This window comes from Schistocerca nitens, chromosome 4 (genome assembly GCF_023898315.1).
Source record: "Schistocerca nitens isolate TAMUIC-IGC-003100 chromosome 4, iqSchNite1.1, whole genome shotgun sequence".
Taxonomy (NCBI): domain Eukaryota; kingdom Metazoa; phylum Arthropoda; class Insecta; order Orthoptera; family Acrididae; genus Schistocerca; species Schistocerca nitens.
The window spans coordinates 740,627,935-740,633,898 of record NC_064617.1 but is presented as its reverse complement, the minus strand read 5'-3'; positions in this window follow the sequence as shown (position 1 = coordinate 740,633,898).

Sequence of the window (5,964 nt, the reverse complement as noted above, 5' to 3'; positions counted from 1 at the left end):
TCCTCAAGTACATCGCCCTTGTATAGACCCTCTATATACTCCTTCCACCTTTCTGCTTTCCCTTCTTTGCTTAGAACTGGGTTTCCATCTGAGCTCTTGATGTTCATACAAGTGGTTCTCTTATCTCCAAAGGTCTCTTTAATTTTCCTGTAGGCAGTATCTATCTTACCCCTAGTGAGAAAAGCCTCTACATCCTTACATTTGTCCTCTAGCCATCCCTGCTTAGCCATTTTGCACTTCCTGTCGATCTCATTTTTGAGACGTTTGTATTCCTTTTTGCCTGCTTCATTTACTGCATTTTTATATTTTCTCCTTTCATCAATTAAATTCAATATTTCTTCTGTTACCCAAGGATTTCTACTAGCCCTCGTCTTTTTACCTACTTGATCCTCTGCTGCCTTCACTACTTCATCCCTCAAAGCTACCCATTCTTCTTCTACTGTATTTCTTTCCCCCATTCCTGTCAATTGTTCCCTTATGCTCTCCCTGAAACTCTGTACAACCTCTGGTTCTTTCAGTTTATCCAGGTCCCATCTCCTTAAATTCCCACCTTTTTTGCAGTTTCTTCAGTTTTAATCTACAGGTCATAACCAATAGATTGTGGTCAGAGTCCACATCTGCCCCTGGAAATGTCTTACAATTTAAAACCTGGTTCCTAAATCTCTGTCTTACCATTATATAATCTATCTGATACCTTTTAGTATCTCCAGGGTTCTTCCATGTATACAACCTTCTATCATGATTCTTAAACCAATTTGAATTACAAGAAAAAACAAATAATAAGAAAAATCGCATTGTGCGAGATTCGATCCGGCGACCTTCGGATTACGAACCCGAGCGCTTACCGCTGCGCCACGACGCTGTAGAAAGTTATTTGGCCTAGCGAGTATTTCACAGTAACGGTTTCTTTTAACTGTCGATTTTCTCGACAACGGCTGAGAAGTGCATCTTGGTGCTTTGCCACATTACACCTCTGGCCATGAGCTTTTATTATGCACAGTATGAATCGAATCTGAATTTCACAATTGGCGGCCTCCCCTTGTTAGAGAAAGCTTTTGGCGGTGTTGACTGGAATACTCTCTTTGAAATGCTAAAAGTAGCAGGAGTAAAATACGGGGAGCGAAAGGCTATTTACAACTTGTACAGAAACCACAGCAATTATAAAAGTGATATTTCACTGTAAAAATACAGCAACCAGCCACTTTTTAATGCGTTTTATTTATGCCAATACGCATTTCGGGTTTGCACCCATCTTCAGCTGGCAAATTACATGGATCTTCAGTTTCTACAGTAGTACAATCTCGACAGCAGTTTGGATGCTGCAGCAGGCGTATGCAAAAGCAACGATTCCAATCATTTACTTCAATTTCGCGAGTTTAAAGTTACGCACTATCAGTTGTTCATTTTACTTACATTCTCCTCTCCTTGTTTTTTCTTGGCTTTTCTTCTTTTTTGCAACAACACAAACACTTTTTGTCCCGTATTTTACACAGGCGCACTGCGTTATCCGCCATGTTGTCGACTGACAGTTTTTGTTCACATACAAACGGTTTATCTATGGACAGAGTTATATTTTACGAAAGTTTTTTGAGGTTCTAAGATAAGCTACTGTTTTCTAAACATTGACTTGAGTGACAGAAGTATTCTAAGTACGATGTATACAATATTTTTTTTGGCAGTATTGAAGATAATAAACTAACATAACACATTTGTACAAAGCAGTAATTCATACATTTACAATATAACAAAGATACAATTAAGATTTTTATGTTTTATACTATTACATGCATTTGTTGGGTTTATATTAGATTAGGTTATTTCTTGATTGTGCTTAGTAAGTGGTTTGATAAGTAGAGTGTGGAAGGTTTTCAGAAATATTCGGTTTCGTAGCTCTGTTTGGTCGTTAAGTATGTCAGAAGGGGATGCATGTTTATGTGAATACATTTCGATTTCTTCTAGGAGGTTCATTCTTTTTTCTTTGTTGGCTAGGTGGAGAACTTGTAGGTTATGGGATATGTCTGTTACTTGATGTTCTTCTTCTGCTACATGTTGGGCGAATGTGAATTTATTTAAGTTTTTTAAACGAAGATCATCCATGTGTTCTCGAAACCGTATGTTGAAGTTTCTCCCTGTTTGGCCTATGTATGTTTTTGGACATGAGTTGCAGTTAAGTTTGTATATTCCTGATTGATTGTACGGTTTGGTATTATTTTTAATGTTATGGATAGCTTTGTACTTTATTTTGTTATTTGTATAGTAGCTGATTTTGATATCTGTTCCTCGGAACAGGTTTGCTATTTTATATGACAGCTTTCCTACAAATGGCAAGCTTACATATTTTTCTTTTGGCTGTGTTGTGGTATTCTTTAATGCTGTTTTGTTATTGTATTTGGTTATGTGGGGATTTATCTTAGAGTTTAGTTCATCTACTAATTTTGGATTGTAACCATTATTGTAAGCAATTGCTTTGATGGTGTTTAGTTCTTCTATTTGGTCAGCTGGTTCTAGTGGTATTTTGTGCATTCTGTTTAGCATTGCTCTGTATGAAGCCATCTTATGTTTATCCGGGTAGCATGATGATTTATTAATTGTGTTATCTGTGTATGTTGGTTTCCTGTATACTTGAAATTTGTGTTTGTTGTTGGAGCTACTTATGCAGAGATCCAGAAAATTTAAACCTACTTCTGTTTGGTGTTCTACAGTGAAGATGATGTTCTGATGCATTTTATTCATTTCTTTTGCAAGGTTATCAATTTCTTCTGCTGTGCCATCAAATAATATTATTATATCATCAACATACCTTTTGTAATATATTATCTTGTTTACTATCTGGGGGTGTTCCTTAAAAAATTTACATTCTGAGTTATTGATGAAAATATCTGCAAGCAAACTGGCAAGGCAGCTACCCATAGCCAGGCCCTCTTTCTGCTGGTACATTTTGTTATTAAAAGAAAAAGTCGAGGGCATGAAAGGGAAACAGTGATCGAGAAGGGAGATAGAAACAGGTTTTTAGCCTATCCCTGATATTATTCAGTCTGTATGTTGAGCAAACAGTAAAGGAAACAAAAGAAAAATTTGGAGTAGGCATTAAAGTTCAGGGAGAAGAAATAAAACTTGTAAGGTGGCTATAATTTGGCACCTTACAAGTACTCATCTACATACTTTACCGTTATTTACAGCCACAATTAGGTATCATTTTATAGGTTGTACATCGTATATATGAATATTTAAAAAGACTGACATTGTCAAGTACGCCTTGTAAATAATTGTTAACGCTTTTGCATGAAAGGTGACAGAGTGTCTTTATTATCAAAATGGCGTAATGAATGATTGCCTATACTAGCAGAGGTTGGAATGCAAGTGGAGATGAAACGGAAGGTGGAACTCAAGACCTGGGTGGACGACAAAAGACTAAAATATGGTTGGTCGGCGTTCGGAATAATCTGTAGAGAAGGAGAATATTCCGGGGTTTCGAGAAGATGATTCGCTTTCTGCAGTTACGAGGGAGGGGAGCCGAGTCTTGCTGAAAGCCAGCGGTTGGAGAGGAAGGGACTTACGTTTTTCAGCGCCCATGTGTGACGCTCATTCTCCGTCTTTGCTCTCAGGAGAGTTTATAGTTAGAACGGTAGGCACCGTACTGTTGCGAGCTTATACGACTCTGGACTTCGCCTCCGGGTTGGATGTCGTCGTTCAGTACGCACCATTCAGTGATTGAGGGCACTTCTTCTGCCTATACTTACGTTGAGACGTTATTTGAACTCCATCCTTGTGGCTGGGAGTTCGCGCTTCTCGTCTGTAGGACAGAGAGAAGAGAAGACAGTATTAGAGTGTATTAGTAATACGACCGCCTTCTGCCGTCCTAGTGTTTGAAAGAGTTTTATTATGTGGCTGGAGTTCTTCCATTGTCGAAGATGTGTACGAGAACCATCACTCCGACGAACCGGATGCAGTACAATGGTGATATTGCTAATTGCTTCGGCTTATTAGGGCTATAAAGCTAAACAGCTGTGATCACGCTATTTTATTTCCACTGAGGTTCCACGCCACCGTAGATCATCTTTGAAAGTAGTGTTTTCTAGTGTTTGGTACGTAGATGATGTCAGTCATTTCGTGTTATTTATGTTATATCGCATGGCCATAAAAAGTTGCTGAGTTGGACAATCGATCAGAAATTTTAGTTAGAAAATATAGACATTTGTAACAAAGGCCTGTTTTTTAATCTACAATAAATGTATAATAAGAAACAACGTTTATCATTTAGTAGTATTAGTTGCCTTAATCATTCATTGAAGTTGAGGTTGGAATTTATATGTTAAAGAGCATTAACAGATCCTAAGATCTGCTTCAGGGGTAGTCAGACAGGGCCAAAATCATTTTAGTGTTCAATATTTTCCGTTGTGCACATGCATTTTACACCCGCAAAAGACTTGGAAGAGCAGCTGAATAGAATGGGCAGGGTTTTAAAAGGAGAATATAAGATGAATGTCAACGAAAGCAGAACAAGAATAATGAAATGTAGTTGAACTGAATCAGCTGATGTTGATGTAATTAAATTTGGAAATGAGGCACTTAGAGTAGTAGACGTTTTTCGCTGTTTGGACAGCAAAATAACTGATGATGGACGGATTAGAGAGGATATAAAATGTAGATTGGCAAATGGCAATAAGAAAATTTCTGAAGAAGAGAAATTTGTTGACGATGAATTTAGATTTAAGTTATAGGAAGTCTTTTCTGAAGGTATTTTTCTGGAGTGTAGCCAGGTATGGAAGCGAAACGTGAACGATAAACAGTTTGAACAAGAACAGAATGGAGGGTTTTGAAATATGTTGCTATAGAAGAATGCTAACTGTTAAATTGGTAGACAACATAACTGAACATAATTATGGAGAAAGAAATTTGTGGCACAACTTGACTGAAAGAAGGGATCGCTTAACAGGACACATTCTGAGATATCAAGGACTCACAAATTTAGTATTGGAGGGAACCGTGGGGTGTAAAAATCATAGAGGGAGACCAAGAGCTCAATACAGTAAGCAGATTCAGAAGGATGTAGGTTGCAGTAGTTAGCCGGAGATGAAGAGATTCGCACAGGGTAGAGTAGCATGGAGACCTGCATCAAAACAGTCTTTGGATGGGAGACAACATCAACAATATGACTGCGATTCCTCCAGAGATCCTTTCGACAATAAAGTAAGCATATGACAAATGCTAGAGCATTGAAGGGAGAGGAGTGTTTTTGAAACAAGATGTCTTTTTTTTGTGTGGACCCAGTGTGAGGTGTTAGTTGAGTTGTTTAGCATACACCTAAGATGCTGTCCGCCCCAGTAACTGAGTGGTCAGCGTGACGGATTGCCGCCCTAGGGGCCCAGGTTCGATTCCCGTCTGGGTCGGGGATTTTCTCCGCTCATGGACTGGGTATTGTGTTGTCTTCATCATCAATTCAACCATCCGGCGTGCAGGTCGTCCAATGTGACATCGAATGTAATAAGACCTGCACCAATGCGGCCGGACCTACCCGTAAGGGGCATCCCAGCCAATGACGCCAAACGCTCTTTTCCATTTACCTAAGATGCTACAGGTTCAGTCACTGGTGACCTGTTGGGAAAGATAACTCCCCATAAGATCCCGGAAATTTAGGAAAAACAATGTTGTGAAACAGAAATGTCTCATTCAAGGAAAATTACCAGGGGTGGCCGAATTAAGCATGAAAGTGTGCCTACCACGCCACACATGGATGTATTAATGAAGGGAATCGCAGTCACTGTAAAAATTTGGTTTATTACCATAAAACATTAAACAAATGAATTTCTGACTGTATTAAGTATGTAAACGTGTAATAAGTGGACAAAAAGATTGTAATTATCAAATGTACCCTTGGCCAATTTGCGTTTGGCTCATGACATCATAACATGAAACTACATATACGTAGATACAACCAGTGACTGCGAAAGTGGTTAGTGATTT